The sequence below is a fragment of the Lagenorhynchus albirostris genome, chromosome 4, assembly GCF_949774975.1.
Source record: "Lagenorhynchus albirostris chromosome 4, mLagAlb1.1, whole genome shotgun sequence".
Taxonomy (NCBI): Eukaryota; Metazoa; Chordata; class Mammalia; order Artiodactyla; family Delphinidae; genus Lagenorhynchus; species Lagenorhynchus albirostris.
Window position 1 is genome coordinate 62,279,728 of NC_083098.1, and position 27,147 is coordinate 62,306,874.

General features: G+C 38.4%; 1 pseudogene; it reads left to right on the plus strand.

The window, feature by feature from the left end:
- Positions 1-1,107: 1,107 nt before the first annotated feature.
- LOC132519316 (UDP-glucuronosyltransferase 2B31-like) lies at positions 1,108-17,851 on the plus strand (annotated as a pseudogene).
- The last annotated feature ends 9,296 nt before the right edge of the window (positions 17,852-27,147 follow it).

Sequence of the window (27,147 nt, forward strand, 5' to 3'; positions counted from 1 at the left end):
TTTACTTAGAATCTGTATCCAAATCCTTTTCAAAGGAGATTCTCCTCTCATTTCAGGTCAATAGATTATTGATAGCATAAAAACAAATCTATCCCATGACATGCATCTTTCCCCTCCTACTTCTAATTTGATGGGAATTCCTGGTAAGATCATTTTAAAATATAACTTACCTGGGCTACAAAGGCAGGATACAAAACAAAGTTCAGAAGAAGGTACTTAGAGGATAAATACTTTCTAAGAGTAAGTATTGGGAAGTACTGAAGAAGTGAGAGAAATATAAGGAATGTTGCAAATGTTCAGAAAAGGAAATGATCATAATTCAGAGATAATATTCTTCTTTTTTTTTTTTTTTTTTTTTGCGGTACGCGGGCCTCTCACTGTTGTGGCCTCTCCCGTTGCGGAGCACAGGCTGCGGATGCGCAGGCTCAGCGGCCATGGCTCACGGGCCCAGCCGCTCCGCGGCATGTGGGATCTTCCCGGACCGGGGCACGAACCCGTGTCCCCTACATTGGCAGGCGGACTCTCAACCACTGCGCCACCAGGGAAGCCCAGAGATAATATTCTTAAATAAAGGAAAGTAACCAAAGTTGATACTCAAAGGATACCCATGTTTGGATAAAAAGGATAAAAGGGAAGGAATAACTATAGCCAAAAGAACAACAGCAAGCTAAATGAAATGGGGCTAATAAAACAGGTGTGAAAATATGGAGAAAGAAATGTTTGGAAATGCTCAAATAAATCAGAATATCCTTGTGTTGACACATGCTGCTTTCGTATCTGGAAACTCCCTACATACAAGGTAATTTTTTCTTAGCCTAGAGCCAGTAGCATTTACAATGATACTGGGATTTATTTTTCACACATAGAGGCACAAGACCATCTACGCTTTTCTTTATCTATTTGCTTTCCAAAGCCTCTGAACTGGAGATTAGCTTGCAGAGAAATTATGAAGGCGTGCTCTTGGAAACAAAATCTTTACCTCATAGTCATTGTGACCTTGCTATGTGCCAGTTATATTTTAACTACTTAATTACTCCATACTGGATATAAGTGAGAGCTACCTCTGCAGTAAAGAAAGTTTATGAAGAAGGTTTGGATTTTATCAAGATGTCTAAGACATGGGTTTCTCTTCTTGTCCTTTCCTTTTATTTCAGCTGTGCATCTTGTGGAAAGGTGCTGCTGTGGCCAATGGAATATAATCACTGCATCAATTTAAAGACAATATGGGATGAACTTGCTCAGAGGGACCATGAAGTTACTGTGCTAGTATCTTCACCATCCTTGTGGGTCCCAATAAGCCATCTACCCTTAAATTTGAGGTTCACTCTACATCCTTCACTAAGAATGAGCTTGATTTGCTTTTTACAGAATGGATCAAGATATGGCCATACGAGTTACCAAAGAGTACATTATGGGCATATGATTCAAAGATGCAAAAAACATATTATGAATATTCTGATACTGTTCAAAAGCTCTGTGAGGATGCAGTTTTGAACAAAAAACTTGTGAAAAAACTGCAGGAATACAGATTTGATGTTGTTTTTGGACATGCCATTTCTCCTTGTGCCGAGCTGCTGTCTGAACTACTTAACCTACCTTTGGTCTACAGTCTTTGACTTACCACTGACAATACAAATGAAAAACTCTGCGGAGGGCTCATATTACCTCCTTCCTATGTACCTGTTATCATATCAGAACTTAGTGACAAAAGGACATTTATGGAGATGGTAACAAATATGTTGTATTAGCTATATTTTGACTTTGCATTTGAGACTTTTAACAAGAAGTAGTGGGATAAATTTTACAGTGAAGTATTAGGTAAGTCTGGTTTATTTAGTACGTTTTCCCTCTAGTAGATGGAAAGAAACCTTACTTCCTTTGTGTGGGTTAGAGTGCATATGTGTGTGTATATATATATATATATACACACATATAATTTAAAATAAAAAATAACTTGTATTTTCTTAGCTTTAGTGTCAAAATGGAAATAGAACGCTTCTCAGTCAAAATTTATCAACTATTCAAGAAAGCATGCAAAGTAATCTAGAACTGTGTGACACTGGAGATATCCCTCCATTTGACAATAATATTCCAATATGTGAATATTCTTGGGACTTGTTTATTTAGAAAGCTACATACTCACTGTGTTTTCGATAAACCATACTGTCTGTTAATTATTGTTGTAAAATCAACCATCGTAAAACTTAGCATTTAAAAGAGCAAACGTGAGAGAGCCTCCGGGAAGACGGCGGAAGAGTAAGACGCGGAGATCACCTTCCTCCCCACAGATACACCAGAAATACATCTACACTTGGAACAACTCCTACAGAACACCTACTGAACGCTGGCAGAAGAACTCAGACCTCCCAAAAGGCAAGAACCGCCCCCCCCCCCCCGCAACGTACCTGGGTAGGACAAATGAAAAAAGAATAAACAGAGACAAAAGAATAGGGACGGGACCTGCACCAGGGGGAGGGAGCCGTGAAGGAGGAAAGGATTCCACACACTAGGAAGCCCCTTCGTGGGAGGAGACTGCGGGTGGTAGAGGGGGAAAGCTTCGCAGCCGTGGAGGAGAGCGCAGCAACAGGGGTGCAGAGAGGAAAGCGGAGAGATTCCCGCACAGAGGATCGGTACCGACCGGCACTCACCAGCCCGGGAGACTTGTCTGCTCACTCGCCGGGGCGGGCGGGGCTGGGAGTTGAGGCTCGGGCTTCAGTCGGATCTCCGGGAGAGGACTGGGGTTGGCGGCGTGAACACAGCCTGCAGGTGGTTAGTGCGCCATGGCTAGCCGGGAGGGAGTCCAGGGAAAAGTCTGGACCTGCCGAAGAGGCAAGAGACTTTTTCTTCCCTCTTTGTTTCCTTGTGCGCGAGGAGAGGGGATTAAGAGCGCTGCTTAAACGAGCTCTAGAGACTGGCGCGAGCCGCGGCTAAAGCGCGTACCCCAGAGACAGTCATGAGACACTAAGGCTGCTGCTGCCGCCACCAAGAAGCCTGTGTGCGAGCACAGGTCTCTATCCACACCCCCCTTCCGGGGAGCCTGTGCAGCCAGCCACTGCCAGGGTCCCGGGATCCAGGGACAACTTCCCCGGGAGAATGCACGGCGCGCCTCAGGCTGGTGCAACGTCACGCCGGCCTCTGCCGGCGCAGGCCCGCCCCGCACTCCATGCCCCTCCCTCCCCCCCGGCCTGAGTGAGCCAGAGCCCCGGAATCAGCGGCTCCTTTAACCCCGTCCTGTCTGAGCGAAGAACAGACGCCTTCCTGCGACCTACATGCAGAAGCGGGGCCAAGTCCAAAGCTGAGCCCCTGGGAGCTGTGAGAACAAAGAAAAGAAAGGGAAATCTCTCCCAGCAGCCTCAGAAGCAGCGGACTAAAGCTCCACAATCAACTTGATGTACTCTGCATCTGTGGAATACATGAATAGACAATGAATCATTCCAAATTGAGGAGGTGGACTTTGACAGCAAGATTTATGATTTTTTCCCCTTTTCCTCTTTTTGTGAGTATGTATGTGTATACTTCTGTGTGAGATTTTGTCTGTATACCTTTGCTTCCACCATTTGTCCTAGGGTTCTATCTGTCCGTGTTTTTTTTTTTTTTCTTTTTTTTTTGTTAATTTTTTTTCTTTTTTTCTTAATTATTTTTTTATTTTAATAACTTTATTATATTTTCTTACTTTATTTTATTTTACTTTTATTTTACTTATCTTTATTTTATCTACTTTACTTTTATTTTACTTTATCTTCTTTCTTTTTATGCTTCCTTCCCCCTTCCTTCCTTCTTTCCTCCCTCCCTCCCTCGTTCCCTCCCTCCCTTCTTTCTTTCTTTCTTTCTTTCTTTCTCTCTACTTCTACTAATTCTTTCTTTCTACTTTTTCTCCTTTTTATTCTGAGCGATGTGGATGAAAGGCTCTTGGTGCTGCAGCCAGGAGTCAGTGCTGTGCCTCTGAGGTGCGAGAGCCAATTTCAGGACATTGATCCACAAGAGACCTCCCAGCTCCACATAATATAAAATGGCGAAAATCTCCCACAGATCTCCATCTCAACACCAGCACCCAGCTTCACTCAATGACCAGCAAGCTACAGTGCTGAACATCCTATGCCAAACAAATAACAAGACAGGAACAAAACCCCACCCATTAGCAGAGAGGCTGCCTAAAATCATAATAAGTCCACAGACACCCCAAAACACACCACCAGATGTGGACCTGCCCACCAGAAAGACAAGATCCAGCCTCATCTACCAAAACACAGGCACTAGTACCCTCCACCAGGAAGCCTATACAACCCACTAAACCAACCTTAACCACTGGGAACAGACACCAAAAACAACAGGAACTATGAACCTGCAGCCTGCAAAAAGGAGACCCCAAACACAGTAAGATAAGCAAAATGAGAAGACAGAAAAACACATAGCAGATGAAGGAGCAAGATGAAAACCCACCAGACCTAACAAATGAAGAGGAAATAGGCAGTCTACCTGAAAAAGAATTCAGAATAATGATAGTAAAGATGATCCAAAATCTTGGAAATAGAATAGACAAAATGCAAGAAACATTTAACAAGGACCTAGAAGAATTAAAGATGAAACAAACAACGATGAACAACACAATAAATGAAATGAAAAATACTCTAGATGGGATCAATAGCAGAATAACTGAGGAAAAAGAACAGATAAGTGACCTGGAAGATAAAATAGTGGAAATAATTACTGCAGAGCAGAATAAAGAAAAAAGAATGGAAAGAACTGAGGACAGTCTCAGAGACCTCTGGGACAACATTAAACACACCAACATTCGAATTACAGGAGTTCCAGAAGAAGAAGAGGAAAAGAAAGGACTGAGAAAATATTTGAAGAGATTATAGTTGAAAACTTCCCTAATATGGGAAAGGAAATAGTTAATCAAGTCCAGGAAGCACAGAGAGTCCCATACAGGATAAATCCAAGGAGAAGTATGCCAAGACACATATGAATCAAACTATCAAAAATTAAATACAAAGAAAACATATTAAAAGCAGCAAGGGAAAAACAACAAATAACACACAAGGGAATCCCCATAAGGTTAACAGCTGATCTTTCAGGAGAAACTCTGCAAGCCAGAAGGGACTGGCAGGACATACTTAAGTGATGAAGGAGAAAAACCTGCAACCAAGATTACTCTACCCAGCAAGGATCTCATTCAGATTTGATGGAGAAATTAAAACCTTTACAGACAAGCAAAAGCTGAGAGAGATCAGCACCACCAAACCGTCTTTACAACAACTGCTACAGGAACTCCTCTAGGCAAAAAACACAAGAGAAGGAAAAGACCTACAATAACGAACCCCAAACAATTAAGAAAATGGGAATAGGAACATACATATTGATAATTATCTTTAAATGGACTAAATGCTCCCACCAAAAGACACAGATTGGCTGAATGGATACACAAACAAGACCCATATATATGCTGTCTACAAGAGACCAACTTCAGACCTAGAAACACATATAGACTGAAAGTAAGGGGATGGAAAAAGATATTTCATGCAAATAGAAACCAAAAGAAAGCTGGAGTAGCAATTCTCATATCAGACAAAATAGACTTTAAAATAAAGAATATTAGAAGAGACAAAGAAGGACACTACATAATGATCAAGGGATTGATCCAAGAAGAAGATATAACAATTGTAAATATTTATGCACCCAACATAGGAGCACCTCAATACATAAGGCAAATACTAACAGCCATAAAAGGGGAAATCGACAGTAACACATACATAGTAGGGGAATTTAACACCCCACTTTCACCCATGGACAGATCATCCAAAATGAAAATAAATAAGGAAACACAAGCTTTAAATGATATATTAAACAAGATGGACTTAATTGATATTTATAGGACATTCCATCCAAAACCAACAGAATACACATTTTTCTCAAGTGCTCATGGAACATTCTCCAGGATAGATCATATCTTGGGTCACAAATCAAGCCTTGGTAAATTTAAGAAAATTGAAATTGTATCAAGTATCTTTTCCGACCACAATGCTATGAGAACTATATATCAATTACAGGAAAAGATCTGTAAAAAATACAAACACATGGAGGCTAAACAATACACTACATAATAACGAAGTGATCACTGAAGAAATCAAAGATGAAATTAAAAAATATCTAGAAACAAATGACAATGGAGACACGATGACCCAAAATCTATGGGATGCAGCAAAAGCAGTTCTAAGAGGGAAGTTTATAGCAATACAACATACCTTAAAATACAGGAAACATCTCAAATAAACAACCTAACCTTGCACCTAAAGCAATTAGAGAAAGAAGAACAAAAAATACCCAAAGTTAGCAGAAGGAAAGAAGTCATAAACATCAGATCAGAAATAAATGAAAAAGAAATGAAGGAAACCATAGCAAAGATCAATAAAATTAAAAGCTGGTTCTTTGAGAAGATAAACAAAATTGATAAACCATTAGCCAGACTCATCAAGAAAAAAAGGGAGAAGACTCAAATCAATAGAATAGAAATGAAAAAAGAGAAGTAAAAACTGACACTGCAGAAATACAAAAGATCATGAGAGATTACTACAAGCAACTATATGCCAATAAAATGGACAATCTGGAAGAAATGGACAAATTCTTGGAAATGTACAACCTGCCAAGACTGAACCAGGAAGAAATAGAAAATATGAACAGACCAATCACAAGCACTGAAATTGAAACTGTGATTAAAAATCTTCCAACAAACAAAAGCCCAGGACCAGATGACTTCACAGGCGAATTATATCAAACATTTAGAGAAGAGCTAACACCCATCCTTCTCAAACTCTTCCAAAATGTAGCAGAGGGAGGAACACTCCGAAATTCATTCTACGAGGCCACCATCACCCTGATACCAAAACCAGACAAGGATGTCACAAAGAAAGAAAACTACAGGCCAATATCACTGATGAACATAGATGCAAAAATCCTCAACAAAATACTAGCAAACAGAATCCAACAGCACATTAAAAGGATCATACACTATGATCAAGTGGGGTTTATTCCAGGAATGCAAGGATTCTTTAATATACGCAAATCAATCAATGTGATAAACCATATTAACAAATTGAAGGAGAAAAACCATATGATCATCTCAATAGATGCAGAGAAAGTTTTTGACAAAATTCAACACTGATTTATGATAAAAACCCTGCAGAAAGTACGCATACAGGGAACTTTCCTCAACATAATAAAGGCCATATATGACAAACCCACAGCCAACATCGTCCTCAATGGTGAAAATCTGAAAACATTTCCACTAAGATCAGGAACAAGACAAGGTTGCCCACTCTCACCACTATTATGCAACATAGTTTTGGAAGTTTTAGCCACAGCAATCAGAGAACAAAAGGAAATAAAAGGAATCCAAATCAGAAAAGAAGAAGTAAAGCTGTCACTGTTTGCAGATGACATGATACTATACATAGAGAACCCTAAAGATGCTACCAGAAAACTACTAGAGCTAATCAATGAATTTGGTAAAGTAGCAGGATACAAAATTAATGCACAGAAATCTCTTGCATTCCTATACACTAATGATGAAAAATCTGAAAGTGAAATCAAGAAAACACTCCCATTTACCACTGCAACAAAAAGAATAAAATATCTAGGAATAAACCTACCTAAGGAGACAAAAGACTTGTATGCAGAAAATTATAAGATACTGATGAAATAAATTAAAGATGATACAAATAGATGGAGAGATATACCATGTTCTTGGATTGAAAGAATCAACATTGTGAAAATGAGTCTACTACCCAAAGCAATCTGCAGATTCAATGCAATCACTATCAAACTACCACTGGTATTTTTCACAGAACTAGAACAAAAAATTTCACAATTTGTATGGAAACACAAAAGACTCCGAATAGCCAAAACAATCTTGAGAACAAAAAACGGAGCTAGAGGAATCAGGCTCCCTGACTTCAGACTATACTACAAAGCTACAGTAATCAAGACAGTATTGTACTGGCACAAAAACAGAAAGATAGATCAATGGAACAGGATAGAAAGCCCAGGGATAAACCCACGCACATATGGTCACCTTATCTTTGATAAAGGAGGCAGGAATGTATAGTGGAGAAAGGACAGCCTCTTCAATAAGTGGTGCTGGGAAAACTGGACAGGTACATGTAAAAGTATGAGATTAGATGACTCTCTAACACCATACACAAAAAGAAGCTCAAAATGGATTAAAGACCTAAATGTAAGGCCATAAACTATCAAACTCTTAGAGGAAAACATAGGCAGAACCCTCTATGACATAAATCACAGCAAGATCCTTTTTGACCCACCTCCTAGAGAGATGGAAATAAAAACAAAAGTAAACAAGTGGGACCTAATGAAACTTCAAAGCTTTTGCACAGCAAATAAACCATAAACAAGACCAAAAGACAACCCTCAGAATGGGAGAAAATATTTGCAAATGAAGCAACTGACAAAGGATTAATCTCCAAAATTTATAAGCAGCTCATGCAGCTCAATAGCAAATAAACAAACAACCCAATCCAAAAATGGGCAGAATACCTAAATAGACATTTCTCCAAAGAAGATATACAGACTGCCAACAAACACATGAAAGAATACTCAACATAATTAATCATTAGAGAAATGCAAATCAAAACTACAATGAGGTATCATCTCACACCAGTCAGAATGGCCATCATCAAAAAATCTAGAAACAATAAATGCTGGAGTGGGTGTGGAGAAAAGGGAACCCTCTTGCACTGTTGGTGGTAATGTAAATTGATATAGCCACTGTGGAGAACAGTATGGAGGTTCCTTAGAAAACTACAAATAGATCTACCATATGACCCAGCACTCCCACTACTGGGCATATACCCTGAGAAAACCATAATTCAAAAAGAGTCATGTACCAAAATGTTCATTGCAGCTCTATTTACAATAGCCCGGAGATGGAAACAACCTAAGTGTCCATCATCGGATGAATGGATAAAGAAGATGTGGCACATATATACAATGGAATATTACTCAGCCTTAAAAAGAAATGAAACTGAGCTTTTTGTAATGAGGTGGATAGACCTAGAGTCTGTCATACAGAGTGAAGTAAGTCAGAAAGAGAAAGACAAATACCGTATGCTAACACATATATATGGAATTTAAGAAAAAAAAATGTCATGAAGAACCTAGGGGTAAGACAGGAATGAAGACACAGACCTACTAGAGAATGGACTTGAGGATATGGGGAGGGGGAAGGGTGAGCTGCGACAATGCGAGAGAGAGGCATGGACATATATACACTACCAAAGGTAAGGTAGATAGCTAGTGGGAAGCAGCCGCATAGCACAGGGAGATCAGCTCGGTGCTTTGTGACCGCCTGGAGGGGTGGGATAGGGAAGGTGGGAGGGAGGGAGACGCAAGAGGGAAGAGATACGGGAACATATGTATATGTATAACTGATTCACTTTGTTATAAAGCAGAAACTAACACACCATTGTAAAGCAATTATAATCCAATAAAGATATAATAAAAAATAAAATAAAAGAGCAAACATATCATTTGCTCATGATCCTATGAATCAGCAACTTGGGCTGGGCTCAGGGAAATGTTTCTTCTTTGAGGCTTGTCTGGGCTTACTCATTAGCCTACGGTTAGTTATCAGCTTGGCTGCGGTGGATCAGTCCAAGAAAGTGTCACTCTCATGGCTGGGATTTGGCAGATTGGCAGGATACTATGATTGTCTCTTCCATGTGACCTGTCCAACAGAAAAGCTTGTAATTTTTCACATGACAGAAGAATTCTAGAATAGTTTGTATGAAAGTTTTAGGCCTAGATTTGGAAGTCACACAGTATCACTTCTGCCACCTTCTATTGGTAAAACAAGTCACAACGCAAGCCCAAATTCAAAAGGTGAAGAAGTAGCCTCCACCTCTCAATAGGAGGAGTTTCAAAGACTACGTAGCCATTTATAATATATAATAGTAAGAAACTTCATTAAATATATTTAAAAATCAAGTGAAAGTCAGTCATGATTAAATATAATTTTAAACCTGGGTGCAGTAAAAAAAATCTACTTCATGTACAAGAAAGTATGACACTTTGTGTAAACTTTATGTTTACTTGTCTTTAAAATTAAACATTTCTAGGGTTTCCCTGGTGGCGCAGCGTTTTAGAGACCGCCTGCCGATGCAGGGGACAGCAGTTCGTGCCCCGGTCCGGGAAGATCCCACATGCCGTGGAGCGGCTAGGCCCGTGAGCCATGGCCCGCTGAGCCTGCGCGTCCGGAGCCTGTGCTCTGCAACGGGAGTGGCCACAACAGTGAGAGGCCCACGTACCGCAAAGAAAAAAAAAAAAATTAAACATTTTATGAACTCATACCTGAGGTTCCTTTCAGCTTTCAGCTTCAAAGTCTCTGATATCTCTCTTCTAGATTCAGTTCTTCTATTATTTTAATATCTCTAACATCTTCATCATCTAATATATCTATTAAGAAGGAAAATTACTTAGTGTGGATGAGTTGTCACTGGGAATTATCTAGTATTACTCCTTCCCTCTCAATGGATTAAAAGTCATTTGCTAAGCAAACCTAAAACACTGGGGATTTATATTAGAATTATCAATGTCTGCTTTCTGATTCTACAACACTACAGTTTGAAAAATGAAGCAAAAGGCAAAGTTCCAGAATATTTTTCATATCTGGATGATTTCTAATCTTGATTCTGTGAGTACATTCATTCAACTATAAATATTTATTGAGCTTCTTCTTGTTTGAGGGGGGGTGAAGTAGAGAAGGAAATTAGTAAATATTTATTGAGAATTTACTCTTCTCCAGGAAATCTTCTACATCCTTTACATTTATTAACTCATGAAAGACACATATAGAAATCCTGTTCATAAGCACTATTATTCTCGTCATTTTATAAATATGGAAACTTAAGTAAGATAACCTACTCAGGTTCTCTTGGGGAAGAAGTGATGGAGATGGGATTAAAACACAGCAGTCTGGCCCCTGAACCTAAGCACTTGTATATTGCATTAACTGAAAGAAAAGCATGAGACTGTAATTTCAAAACTCCATGTACGATTTGGAGAAACATTGTGCTAAGCACCAAGTGTTCTGCAATATAGAAGACCAAGAAGATTAGTTTTTCTTGATGTTGGTGGTCTTTATAACAAACACTCTCCATAGTCAGCATATACCGCTGAACTAACCAAACTTATTTTTGCCAGGAGAGATGCTCCCTCACCACCATTTACTCATAGATACATATAAAGCATCTTTGTGTTTGGGAAGTATTGTAAAAATTTTGGAAACCTAAGAAAAGTATCCCTTCCAAATTGATCTTAACCATCCTTGACAGAAATTCATAATTACTCTCATTGCCTAAGAATATTTAAAAGGGTAATTTACAATTACAAAGGAAATAAATATCCGAGTTATATAAACATTAAACTTTGATTACATATATAGTATATGAGGTTATAGGACGTAGTGGCTTGGAGAATAGAGCCAAGGTCAAAGTCTCAGGAACAAATTCTGCTAAAAATTAATCAAGAATCACAGATCATAGAAAATAAGCTCTTAGATGAGATTCCATTGCCAGGGCATGCAAGGCAATGTGAAGGAAAACAGAGCATCAAATGCCAAACAATCAAAGTAGAAAGCTGGTTGGTGAATGAAGTGGGAGGATGAGTAGGCCTATCTGAAATAAAAGACTAAACAAATAACCCAAAGACCAAAGTTTCTAAGATAAAAATTAATCAGGAATCATAAGTCATAGAAAATAAGCTCTTAAATGAGATACCATAATAAGCACATGCACAGCAATGGGAAGGAAAACATGGCACCAAATAACAATCAAAGTAGAATGCTGGGCTGTGAATGGGGCGGGTGCATTGGTCTGTGAGAATATGACTAAGCAAATAATCCAAAGCCACGAAAAAGCTTAGAGAAATTGTAGGTAAATAAGGGGACAGAGGTGAAAGCGATTGACACAAATAGACTTTTACAACCAAGGCAGTTTTCCAGTCTGACTTTCCAGAAGTTTTTTGTCATTCCTTGAAAAAGAAGCCATCACAGCATTGCTGATTTATTCTAGGAATAGAAACTAACAAAGGAGATCCTTTGACCAAGTTATAAACACTAAAGGAATATTTTTCAGCTTTGGGCAGCTGAGTCTCCTTTATCACTCATTCCCACTTGTTCATAATATTTATTTTTATCTTTTCCAGTATTTATAATTTTTCTGGAGACGAAAGAGACAAGTTTAGATATGGGAAAACACTTCACAGTCTGAATCATGTGATACTTCCTTAGCCTCCTATCCTTTCTAGGCAGTTATCAAGCAGCCTTCCCTTTATATTAGATTGTAGTAATTGATACAGTCAGAATGTTTCGAATTTCCTAGAACAGAAAAAATAAATGACATAGAGATGGAAGTGAAAGACATCATTTCATTTGGTGCACCTCATTCATCATGCCCTTTCTTGATCACAGATGGTCCAAGAATTTAGTCCCACAATAAGCTTTCTTCTTTAAAACATACAAGAAAGTGTGAGACTTTAAGTTATGCAAGGGAAGGCTATTCATTCTTAGTGATATATGCATCATTAGGGAAGCTTCTTAAACCACTGAGGTTTCTCTTCTTGCCTTTCTCTATACCCCTAGAGGAAATTCAATATCCTATGAGTAACCTGTTTATTCTCTGGTGGCTAGCTAAGTGACACTGGAGACCAGATTGAAACAAGTGTGAACAGTGCAAATTCATCATGCTGCAGGTCCTTGTTTAATGTGGAAAGTCATTAATAATCTTTAGAAAACAATCTCTATGAAGGTGAGATCAAGTTGGTGAAATAGGAACTTACCTCCTCCCATGGACACACCAAAATACAACTATTCAGAAAGCAACTATCTTTGAGAACAACTTGAAGACTAGCATAAAAGATTTCCCACAACTAAAGATATAAAGAAGGAGCCACAACTAGACAAGTAGGAGGAGCAGAGATGCAGTCTAACCAGGATCCACACCCTGGGGTTGGCCACCCACAAACAGGAAGAATATCACAACCACAGAGGTTCTCCTCCAGGAGAAAGGGGTCTGAGCCCCCACTTCAGGCTCCCCATTTTGGTAAGATAGGCCCCCAGAATGTCTGGCTTTGCAAACCAGACGGGCTTACATTCAAGAGAACAGGAGACCCTGTAAACAGAGATTCTGTTCTCAAAGTCTGCACACAAAATCTCACACAGTCTGAGTCCCAGTGAAGAGGCAGTAGTTAAAAAGGCACCTGGGTGAGACCCACTTGCTGATCTTGGCGAGTCTCCTGGAGAGGCATTGTGCAGCTGGGACTCCACCTAGGGATGGAGACTCTGGTGGCAGCCATTTTGGGGATCTTGTTCTACCATGCTAACACTGGCAAACACAATTTTGGAAGCCTCTCTCTAACCTATTAGCACCAGGGGCTTGCCTGCCAGTAGGTCCATGGCAGTCACACGATGCTGGGTCATCCTTGGAAGATGGGGATGCTCAGTTAGTTAAAAAAAAAGAAAAGTTTAAAATGTTAGAGCATTAAGTAAAAAATGCACAAATATCATCAATGTGATACAAGCCCAATGCTATGCAGGAAAATGACCATTTAGAATGTAATATTCATCACATACTTAAATAATTACAGAGAGATATTGACTTAGAATTAAAATCTGTTAGTTAACTTGAACATGTAATACATGAAACAAGAATTAATCTTTAACAATTATTTGAACCTGTTTTCAAAGGTGCAGAAGGGAGAAGTTATTGTAAGCTATGTAAGTCTCTCACTTAACATGTATTTTTTTCCTTCTCTTTTTTCTGTATATATGTTTGTTTAAATTATAAAACACTGGCATTATTTGTTCATCTTGACCAACACAGACTTGAAGCTTTATTGCTATATCTTCTAAGAAAAAATGGATACAAATTTACATATATTCCTTTTCCTATTTTCTTTTTCAGGAAGACTCACTACATTGTGTGAATTGATGGGGAAAACTGATATTTGACTGATAAGAAGCTATTGGGACTTTGAATTTCTCCACCCACTCTTACCAAATTTTGAATTTGTTGGAAGACTCCACAGCAAACCTGCTAAACCACTGCCAAAGGTAAACTGGTGTCTTGAATAGTTTTCTATTCCCAGTCCAAATACTGTCTTATGGAAAAGAAACGGACAATATATAAAATTTCTTCACACCATGTCCTCACCTATTATGTGTTTCAGGTTTTATTATCACTGAAGATTCTGAGCTACATAACAGTCATGAAAAGTAAGAGAGAAATGCAAGATTGTGTGGATATAGCCACTATAAAAAAGTCTTCCAACACATAAGAAATTATATTTTTTTCAACAAATGTGTATTCTTTGTCTGCTAGAAACCAGATTCTACACTCCGAAATGAAGAAGGAGGGGTGAATGAGATAGACACAGTTGTAGTCCTTAGGGATATTATAGACTGGACAGCCAGAAAAACTATAAATGTTAAATAGTTATTTACAATCAAGTACAAATCACAAAATGCATAAGACTGAGGTAATGTGGGAGCTTATCTCTTGTATTTTATTAAAATAAATTGCAATGAGGTATTTAAAAGAATTAAATTCTGATAATGTGATATTAAAAGTGGAAATATGTGAGAGTATTCAAAGGTTATGGAATCTGGTGCTTTAATATATGGTACTATGGTAGCTAGGAAATATACAAAAGCCAAATCCTGCCGGTAGTGCCTTTCCTATAAAATATGGATGCACAAGAAAAAAAGAAGAAAAATGAGGGAGGGGGTTTACTTACCTACCTCATTGGAGTGGTGTGAGAATAAAATGGTCTAATACAGTAATTCTTCATTATATACAGATTCTGTATTTTCAAATTTTCCTACTCACTAAAATTTATTTGTAACCCCAGAATCAATATTTGTAGTATTTCATGGTCATTCATAGCTATATACAGAGCAGCAAAAAAGTTACTCACTGGACGTGCATGTTCCCAGTTAAGCATTGAACAAGGCAATCCTCTGCCTTTTTGTTGCAGCTCTCATACTGTAAATAAGTGTCCTTTTCAGGTCTAATTAATACCACATTTTTGCATTTGAGTGCTTTTTGTTGGTGATGTCGCTGTTTGGAATGGCCCCCAAGGAGAGTGCTGACATGTTTTCTATTGTTCCGGAAAAGAAGTAAGAAGGCTGTGATGTGCCTTAGGAAGAAAATATGTTTGCCAGATAATCTTCATTCCATTCCATGAGTTATAGCACTGTTGGCTATGAGTTCAGTGTTGATGAATCAACAATATATGTTAAACAAGGTGTTTTAAAACAGAAACACACATAAAACCAGCTTATGTGTTGAGCAGTTGACAAAAATGTTGTGACAAGAAACTTGGGTGAAACCAGGAGCAATGATTCATTACTCACAAATGACATGTTTGTGGCAACTTTATAGAACATAGTTACTAAGAATAAAAAGAATCGACTGGATACATAAAGCCCATACACAGTGCCAAGGACATAGTTCTTGATAAATATTAGCTATTGTGACAAATTTCTTAGTGCCCCTTTTGACAAAAGGAATTTGTCTCAGAAACCAAAGTAAGAAGAAGAAAATGTTAAAATTGTATTTGAAGCTTTAAGCAGTCTCACTAGTATCTAGACTGGAGGGATTCCTTCTGATATATGCACTTGTGTATGTGTCATACTGGCAAACTCATGATATTTTTTCCCCCAAAATTTGTTCTCATCATATTTGAGATCAAAGAACTTCACAGCACAAAATAGAACAGAAATTATTGTATCCTGATAATACAATTCATGGAAATAAGCCTCTCTCAGGAATTGGTTGTGGTGGTGCATTAAAAATCATCCAGTAACGCATAAAGATATAGCTCTATTTCAATCATGTAAATTGCCTGACCTCACTAGCTAGGCTTAGAAACAAATAGAGTAAAGTAGATATCAGAGAGGAAGTGCCTAGTTTAGTATTAACCTGCACAATAGGCTACAAATTTTAAAATGTAAATGAAAGTCTTCCATAACGTTATGTCATGAGCCCCAATTAGTTCATAGATAGCCTGATCAGATGTTTTACCCAATAAATCACACTCTCATGGAGTAAAATCCACCCAAAATAAACAATTTACAGGCAAAATCTGTCACATTCATTATAAGTCATAGCATTAATTCCCTTAAAATATCTGGGCCATGATCAGAAGTAAAATTAAATTTATACTCAAAATTTAAACATCCCATATAAAAATAATGATAATATTTGATATTGTAATTTCATTAGGTTTTGAATGAAAATAGAGAGAAATAAACTACAGGAAGTTTGAAAAGCTATTTCCTTAAGAGAGATGAAATTAATATAGCATGCCCAGTGTTATCAGAGCATGAGGTAGAAAGAAAAAGGAAATAATATTTTAAGATAAGGAAAATTGCTTTCATCAGTCTTTTTCTCTTTCAGTCAATTAATGTAATATCACCAGAAGTTTAATAGATCAGAATCTTAACTGAGGATTAAATTTAGGGAACCCGTCAATATTGGGAATTTGAAACACCAATAAATAAATAATAAATTGTGATTAATAAATTCAGAGTCATTTATTTATATATAGATGATTTAACAAGAGCACTTTCATTCTTTTACCAAAGCAATTATATGTAACCTCATAATCAGGTTATATTATCATATGTAGCCTTTATAATCAGGAAAGCCTGTACACCAAAAAAGACATCCTGAAAACTGCCAAGAAGAAAAGTAGACCAATTCAGTAACAAATACACTGGACATAAAATGACATAAAATCTCAAGAAGCCGAGCTACAGACAGATTCTCTGTTAGGAATTCAGGTCCTTTTAAATATTTGTCTTCTGTCAACTCCTCCAAACAAAACCAAAAAAAATCCAAACAAACAAAAAAAACCTTGTTGATCAAGCAAGGCTAGGTTTATTTGACTTATTATAGGAAACAAGAACAGCACTTTGACAGAGTTTTATTACTTTTCAGCAGAGGAAAGTCAGGGGAAGATAATTCTAAGGTGTTGGGGCCTGGTTGGCGATATCGAGGAAGAATTTGTAAAGTGAGGAACAGTTTGGGACTGGGCAAAGTTCAAGGCATAACTTTGAATTGCTGGACACAGTGAGGTCAGGTCTTGAATTTTGTCTGGGTGAGCAAGCCACGTGTTTTAATAAGCACACTATTTTACTTGGTCACAATCCTGTCATCCTGGGACAAATTACTAAGTCATTGTTGCTGGAACATAGCATTATTTAACACATAACTAGAAAAAAAATTCCTGGTCCTGCTATTGTTTGAGACATGGAATAAAAATTACACTGTTTTCAAAACTCACTTAAGAAAATAAACCTGTGCTGTCACAACGTAAAATGTTCTTCACTGGAAACTTTCACTTTACTGCTGTCTCTTGTTGATAAGTAATAAATAAATCACCATACTTGCCTAGTAGTCAATGATTATACATTGATTAAAGAAAATAGATTTCATATTACACATCTCTTTCCAAGGGGGTTTAAGGTTTGGCATGTTAGAAGATGAGGCATTCTAACAATACTTCTCTCTTTAGAAATATACATATTCATTTCCTTCAAACAAACTAAAACAAGAATAAATGAAACAAACAAACAAACTCTCTCTTTCTCTCTTTGCTGATGCCCCTTTGTAGTATAGCAAATTATTTCTTTTCAGGAAATCGAAAAGTTGTCCAAAGCTCTGGAGAAGATGGCATTGTATTACTTAGTTTGGGCTCAATGGTCCAAAACCTTCCAGAAGGAAAGGCTAACATGATTGCATTGGCCCCTGTCCAGATTCCACAGAAGGTATGATACATTGCCTTTGTGCTGAACAACTACTTAAATGACTCTCTTTAATGTCTATGGAGTGGGTCCATTAAAATAGTTTTTGCAAGGGGGAGAGGATTTCATAACACAATTAGATCAAAATGAACTGGTATATCTGTTTTTCTTTTGAAATCAAAGTTTTAAATGGTGCAAGGGGGACTCATGTGCTTAAATATTCCAATTCAAGTTTTACTTTGTTCTCAGAGACACTTCTGTATTAGAGGTTATGTGTGAGGTTTCAGTGCTATTAAGTTAATAGTAAGAACACAAGAATGTCCAAATCTAACCCCACAAATGATGATTTTTCCCAGAGGAGTTCCTGGGGGACTGTGGAAGTTCTGAGCAGCAGAGAGACATTGTGTTACAGTTCAGTTAGTACTCAATATTCAATATTCAAAATAGAATTTTGAAAAAGGCTGAGTTGAAGCATAAAGATTCAAATCCTTCTTCCTGTTCCTGCTCTCTCTTTTCCCAAGATGAAAAAAGCATATATCTTTTTTCTTTCTTTCTTTCTTTTTAAAACATCTTTATTGGAGTATAATCACTTTACAATGGTGTGTTAGTTTCTGCTTTATAACAAAGTGAATCAGTTATACATATGCATATGTCCCCATATCTCTTCCTTCTTGCATCTCCCTCCCTCCCACCCTCCCTATCCCACACCTCTAGGTGGTCACAAAGCACTGAGCTGATCTCCCTGTGCTATGCGGCTGCTCCCCACTAGCTATCTACCTTACATTTGGTAGTGTATATATGTCCATGCCACTCTCTTGCTTTGTCCCAGCTTACCCTTCCCCCTCCCCGTATCCTCAAGTCCATTCTCTAGTAGGTCTGTGTCTTAAAACCAGTCGTTGAGTAAAAGACCAAGAGAGACCCCTGGGAGCCACGCTTTGTTTCCTGTTAAAGCAGAAAAGGGTGACAGTAAGAGGCATAGGTTCTGAATTTAAGGTCTCTTAGTCCTGCCCATTAACAACTTGGCCTAATCAACATACGGTTCTGACCAATTGGATTAACAGCTACTTTCTCAGAGGTGGGGAGGAAGAGGAGAGGCAAAAACTGGAAAGCATCGGAGTAGTCAGGGTTAGCACAGAGAAAATTACAGAAGTGCTCCCTGGTAAATCCTATAGTTATTTTTATGACAGTATAAATCCATCTGAGCTCTCTCACTAGTGGTGAACTACTTTCCACCTTCAGGCATGATCTAAACTGCCCCAAAACAACCCAAACAATTTTTATCTTCTACAGCCTGGAATCAGGCTGACTGCCTTGACAAGTAATAGACAGCCACCTACCTTAAAAAAAAAAAAATTGCCCCAGAAACCTAGGATTCCTTGGGATTTCATCCCATTGAGAAGTGAGAATTTCAATATCCATGAATTCTTTGGGCTGGATATAGCATATTCGATACCTTCTAAATTAGTGTTTTCCATTGTATAAAATGCAGTTAGATCTCCTGAAAGCATAAACTGCTACTTTGCCTATTTTATCATATAATGGTCAGTGAAAATTAATGTGGCATTGTCTTTTTTTAAATTTTATCACTTGTATTATTCTTCAGTTCCTAGTTTTGTATAAAAACGTGTAAAACTGTGCATGGATAACTCCACTCTTAGAAACTAGAAACTTTGAGGGAAAAAAACTGAGATAATATCTTGAAAAATTCATACTTAAAAGATTATAGGAGATTGGTTCAAGATGGCAGAGTAGAAGGACATGCTCTCATCTCCTCTTATGAGAGCACCAGAATCACAACTTACTGATGAACAATCATCGACTGGAAGACACTGGAACTCACCAAAAATGATACCTGACATCCAAAGACAAAGGAGAAGCCACAATGAGATGGTAGGAGGGGTGCAGTCTCAATAAAATCAAATCCCATAACTGCTGGGTAGGTGACTTACACTGGAGAACTCTTATACCACAGAAGTCCACCCACTGGAATGTAGGTTCTGAGCCCCACATCAGGCTTCCCAACCTGGGGGTCCAGCCACAGAAGGAGGAATTCCTAGATAATCAGACTTTGAAGGCTAGTGGTATTTGATTGCAGGACTTTGACAGAACTGGGGGAAACAGACTCCACTCGTGGAGGGCACACACAAAGTACTGTGCACATTGGGAAACAGGGGAAGGAGCAGTGACCCAATAGGAGACTGAACTAGAGCTACCTGCTAGTGTTGGAGGGTGTCCTGCAGAGGCGGCGAGTGACAGTGTCTCACTGTGAGGACAAGGACACTGGCAGCAGAAGTTCTGGGAAGTACTGCTTGGTGTGAGTTCTCCCAGAGCCCACCATTAGCCTCACCAAAGAGCCTGGGTAGGCTTCATTTTTGTGTCACCTCATGGCAAACAATGAACAGGGAGGGAACCCAGCCCCACCCATCAGCAGACAAGTGGATTAAAGTTTTATTGAGCTCTGCCCAACAGAGCAACAGCCAGCTCTACCCACCACCAGTCCCTCCCATCAGGAAATTTGCACAAGCCTCTTAGATAGCCTCATCCACCAGAGGGCAGACAGCAGAAGCAAGAAGAACTACAATCCTGCAGCCTGTGGAATAAAAACCACATTCACAGAAAGATAGACAAGATGAAAAGGAAGAGGGCTATGTACCAGATGAAGGAACAAGATAAAACCCCAGAAAAACAATTAAATGAAGTGGAGATAAGCAACCTTCCAAAGAAAGAATTCAGAATAATGATAGTGAAGATGATCCAGGACCTCTGGAAAGGAATGGAGGCAAAGATAGAGAAGATGCAAGAAATGTTTATCAAAGACATAGAAGAATAAAAGAACAAACAAACAGAGATGAATAATACAATAACTGAAATGAAAACTACACTAGAAGGAATCAATAGCAGAATAAGTTAGGCAAAAGAACAGATAAGTGACCTGGAAGACAGAATAGTGGAATTCACTGCTGCAGAACAAAAAAAAAAGAAGAAATAGAAAATATGAACAGACCAATCACTAGTAATGAAATTGAAACTGTGATTAAAAATCTTCCAACAAACAAAAGTCCAGGACTAGATGTCTTCACAGGTGAATTCTATCAAACATTTAGAGAAGAGCTAACACCCATCCTTCTCAAACTCTTCCAAAAAATTGCAGAGGAAGGAACACTCCCAAACTCATTCAATAAGCCACCATCACCCTGATACCAAAAACACACAAAGATACTACAAAAAAAAGAAAATTACAGATCAATAACACTGATGAATATAGATGTAAAAATCCTCAACAAAATACTAGCAAACAGAATCCAACAACATATTAAAAGGATCATACACCATGATCAAGTGGGATTTAGTTCAGGGATGCAAGGATTCTTCATGATACACAAATCAATCAATGTGATACACCATATTAACAAATTGAAGAATAAAAACCATATAATCATCTCAATAGATGCAGAAAAAGCTTTTGACAAAATTCAACACCTATTTATGATAAAAACTCTCCAGAAAGTGGGAATAGAGGGAAGCTACATCAACATAATAAAGGCCATATATGACAAACCCACAGCAAACATCATTCTCAATGGTGAAAAACTGAAAGCATTTCCACTAAGATCAGGAACAAGACAAGGATGTCCACTCTCACCACTATTATTCAACATAGTTTTGCAAGTCCTAGCCACAGCAATCAGAGGAAAAAAAAAATAAAAGGAATACAAATCATAAAAGAAGAAGTAAAACTGTCACTCTTTGCAGATGAAATGATACTATACATAGAGAAACCTAAAAATGCCACCAGAAAACTACTAGAGCTAATCAATGAATTTGGTAAAGTTGCAGGATACAAAATTAATGCACAGAAATCTCTTGCATTCCTATACACTAATGATGAAAAATTTGAAAGAGAAATTAAGGAAACACTCCCATTTACCACTGCAACAAAAAGAATAAAATACCTAGGAATAAACCTACCTAGGGATACAAAAGACCTATATGCAGAGAACTATAAGACACTGATGAAAGAAATTAAAGATGATACCAACAGATGGAGAGATATACCATGTTCTTGGACTGGAAGAATCAACATTATTAAAATGACTATACTACCCAAAGCAGTATATAGATTCAATGCAATCCCTACCAAATTACCAATGACATTTTTTATGGAACTAGAACAAAAAATCTTAAAATTTGTATGGAGACACAAAAGACCCTGAATAGCCAAAGCGGTTTTGAGGGGAAAAAAACGGAGGTGGAGGAATCAGACTCCCTGACTTCACACTATACTACAAAGCTACAGTAATCAAGACAATATGGTACTGGCACAAAAATATAGATATATGAAATATAGATCAATGGTACAGGATAAAAAACCCAGAGATAAACCCACGCACTTGTGGTCAACTACTCTATGACAAAGGAAGCAAGGATATACAAGGATATACAATAAGTGGTGCTGGGAAAACTGGACAGCTACATGTAAAAGAATGAAATTAGAACACTCCCTAACACCATTCACAAAAATAACTCCTAAATGGATTAGAGACCTAAGTGTAAAACTGGACACTATAAAACTATAAAACTTTGCTGGGCAGTAGTTGAGACACAGATGTAGAGAACAAATATATGGACACCAAGGCGGGAAAGCCGCGGGGGGTGGGGTGAGGATGGTGGTGAGATGAATTGGGTGATTGGGATTGACATGTATACACTGATGTGTATAAAATTGATGACTAATAAGAACCTGCTGTATAAAAAATAAATAAAATAAAATTCAAAAATTAAAAACAAAACAACTAATACTAAACTTCCTTTGGGTTATTTGTATGGAAATATGTTAATATAAATGTTTCAGACATTACATGAAATTCCTAAAAATCTTATATATTCTGGTATAATGTTAGCAGTCATAATTCTAGTTATTATTTTAAAATGTATATCTCAGAAATAACTAAATTTCCTTGTCAATTGCATTATTATGAACTTTCATCAAATCTTTAACTGTGGTCATTGTTAAGTCTTTTGTCATTTACAGACAGTTCTGGGTGTACTCTGATGCTTTTGCAAAAATGTTCCTATAAAAGTGTTTCATCTTCTAGGAATTCATGGAAAAGACTCTGACAAGCACAGGTTTCTGGTAACTGACTATACTGCTGAACTGAATGAATAAGCATTTTCTGAACTCTAATGGAAAACTGATGAATTCATAAAAGTGCTAACAAAAGATCAAGATAAAAAAATTAATTACATGGGACTGAGTGAACTGATGAGGATGATTATAATTTTTGTGACTTGCTGTTTGAATAAAAAAAAAAAAAGAACTGTTAATGATGAAAACTTACTATGCCATGGCTTAGTATGACCTGACTTGGAAATTTAGTTTCAGAGGCTTTTGTGAATATACCAAGGAAAGAGGACCTAGATGTATCTTATTCCCACAGACCGCCAATAAATATTTGCTTAAATATTTGCTTTCAGACGTGATTAATAAACCATGTAACTACGAAAGAAAAAAAAAATAGGTGTAGGGTTTCCCTGGTGGCACAGTGGTTGAGAGTTCGCCTGCCGATGCAGGGGACACGGGTTCATGCCCCGGTCTGGGAAGATCCCATATGCCACGGAGCGGCAGGGCCCATGAGCCATGGCCGCTGAGCCTGCGTGTCCGGAGCCCGTGCTCCGCAACGGGAGAGGCCACAACAATGAGAGGCCCGCGTACCAAAAAAAAACAAAACAAACAAAAAAAAGGTGTATAGTGGTACCTCATGGTTTTAATTTGCATTTCCCTAATGACTAATAATGTTAAGCATCTTTTCTTGTGCCTTATTTACCACCATATATCTTCCTTACTGATGTATTTGTTCAACTCCTCTGCCTGATTTACAAATGATATTTTTGTTTTCTAATCGCGTTCTAAGAGTTATTTACGTATTCTTGATACAAGTCCTTTATCACACATATGATTTGCAAATACTTTCTCTAAGTCTGTGGCTTGTCTTTCATTCTTTTAAAAGTGTCTTTCAAAGAGAAGTTTTAACTTTGATAAAGTCCAGTTGATCAGTTTTGCCTTTTCTGGACCATGCTTTTGGTGTCATATTTAAGAAATTTTTGCCCAACTCAAGGCCATGAAAGTTTTCTCCTAGGAGTTTTATAGTTGTAGATTTTTTTTTTTTTTTTTTTTTTTTTTAGCGGTACTGGGTCTCTCAATGCCACAGCCCCTCCCGCTGTGGAGCACAGGCTCCGGACGCACAGGACCAGCGGCCATGGCCCATGGGCCCAGCCGCTCTGAGGCATGTGGGATCCTCCCGGACCAGCGCACGAACCCGCATCCCCTGCATCGGCAGGTGGACTCTCAACCACTGTGCCACCAGGGAAGCCCTAGTTGTAGATTTTGCATTTGATTTTATGATCCATTTTAAGTTAATTTTTGTCTATGGTACAAGGTATGGTTTGAAGTTCTTGTTTTGGTTTATTTTTTTGGTTTTTTTTTTGGCACATGCCTATCCTTTTATGCCAGCACCACTTGTTGAAAGGCTATCCTTTCTCCACTAAATTGTCTTTACACCTTTGTCAAAAATCATTTTTCCATATATGTGTGCCGTATGTGTGTGGGTTAGTTTCTGGACTTGCTATTCTATTCCGCTGATCTATTTGTCTGTCTTTGCACCAGTACCATACTCTCTTGACTACATAGCTTTACAATAACTCCTGAAATCAGGTAATGTTAGTCCTTCAACTTTGTTTTCCTTTTTAAAGTTTGATATACAACTTTGGCTATTCTAGGTCCTTTTCCTTTCCATATGAATTTAAAAATCAGATCATCAATGTCTATCAAAAAAAAAAATCTTGCTGAACTTTAAAAACAAAACAAAACAAAAAAGCCTGCAAGGGACTTCCCTGGTGGCGCAGTGGTTATGAATCCACCTGCCAATACAGGGGACATGGGTTTGAGCTCTGGTCCAGGAAGACCCCACGTGCCGTGGAGCAACAAGCCCGTGCATGACAACTACTGAGCCTGCACACCACAACTCCTGAGGCCACGCACTTAGAGCCTGTGCTCTGCAACAGGAGAAGCCACCACAGTGAAAAGCCCGTGCACCACAATGAAGAATAGACCCCACTGACTGCAACTAGAGAGAGTCCACACACAGCAACAAAGATCCAACACAGACAAAAATAAATTTAAAAAAAAACCCTGCAAACTTGAAGATAGATCAATAAGATAATACACCTCAAAGAACAGAGAGAAAAAAGAATGAAGATAAATGAACTGAGGGGTTGAGAATTGTGGGACATAATTAAGCACAGTAACATACACAAAATGGGAGTGTCAGAGAAAAAGGAGCGGAGCAAAATATTTTTAAAAATAATGCCTGAGAACATCCCAAATATGATGAAAAGCATTAACCTATGTATCCCAATTGTTCAACCAAGTCCAAGTACGATAAACATAGGAGAGCCATACACAGACTTAATGAAATGTTGAAAGCTAAAGACAGAAAATCTTGAAGCACTAAAAGAAAAGTAATTTATCCATACAAGGGAACTCCAATAAGACATCACTTATATCTCATTAGAAACAATGGAAGCTCTATGGCAGTGGGATGACATATTCAAAGCGCTGAAAGACAAAACTGTCAACCAAAAGTTCTATATCAAACAAAACTATCTTTCAAAAATGAGGGCAAAATACAGATATTTCTCTCCCTCCACTCCCCCCCAAAAAATTCATTGCTTGGAAATCTGCCTTATAGGAAAAACTAAAAGAAAGTCTTCAAACTGAAGGAAGTAAACCCAGATTGCAATTTTTAATCACCATGATAAAACAGAAAGAACTGGTGAGATAAGTATTTATATGACAGTATAAATGCATATGTCTTCTTTCTTCTCTTAATAAATATAAAAAGCAAGCATGTAAAACATGTATATAGTTGTAGTCCTAGGCATTTGACATATAGTTAATATATTGGGGGGGGGTGACTGGGATGCAGCAGTGTTACAGGCCCTGAGATGACAGGGTTCTACAATGGCTTAGGTCCAAGGGTCCAGGGTCCTGTAGCTGCACAGCCTGGAAATGGTGGGCCAAGATTCCAATTCTGGCCCTAGTGGAAGTCACAGAGCAGCAGCAGCGTGTGCCCAGCAATGGCCTGTTAAAGTCGCAAGTCAGGACCCATGGGCTGGGGTGCAGAGCCCCAGCAGTGTGGCCGTGGTAATTGTGGATCAGAACTCTGACCCAGGGTGAGGTACAAAGTAGCAGCATTTTAGCCCCAGCAATGATAGGTTAAAGCCATGACTTAGGCTCCAGGAATGGTGGGTAGCTCAGCAGCTCAGCCTAGGTAATGACCAGTCAAAGCCACAACTAGGAATACACAGTGAAGTCTAAGCAATAGCAGCATTGCCCCAGTTATGGCAAGACAAAGTACTGACTTAATACCTGAGGGCAGGGCACAGAGCAGGAGCTCCAGTCTCATAGATAGTCAGGCATTGTGACAACTCAACCAGGGAAAGCAAAGTACCAGAGTGATCGGGCCCCAAGTGTCAGATCTCACCACAGCAACATTTCCAGCCTCAGGAAAGACACAGAAGCAGGGACTCTGGGCAGCTCTGTGTCTGCTGTAATCAGTGTTGGTGAAGACTGTGGAAGTCCTCAGTAGCAAATACTGCAAACCTCTATGATGGTGAAGCTTGCTGGGATTCTCCTGCTCTTCTTCTCCCCATAGGGTGAAATCCATTTGAAGGAATTTCTGTGGGTGCCAAGCTGCTCTGAACTGGAGGATGAGGTGATGGAGGTAAAATGTTTCCCAAGCTTTTTCACAGGGCCATCCTCAGTTTTTACAATCTGCAGGGTTTCTGCTGCTTCTTCATTGTAGTCCAGAGCTTTCCCAAAGTAATTTACATTGGTTTGTAGTTGCTCATTTATTTTTTTTTTTTGTTGCTTTTATGGGGGATACAAGTGTTGGAACCTCCTAACCCTCCATCCTGTTGATGTTACATTATCTCTAATTCTGTGTCAAGGGGACTGCAGACACAAGAGCCTCTCACTTGTCACTGTTGTTACACTATTTTTCTCTCTTACATAATAACTGATTTGTGTGTGCAAGGTCATCGACTTTTAGATGGGTGATAGCACTGATGAAATAATATTAAACACCAGTATAAACATGAAGTGTTCTACACTTTGCCCTTTCACTTGATTTCCACAGCTATGACTATTCATATAATGTAGTTATTTGAGGCACAGGAGTTATAATTTAACATCCTGATTGATTTCTCCTTGGATATAAGCATGAGCAATGGCAAAAGGATAACGTAATTTTTGAAAAGTACTGCAT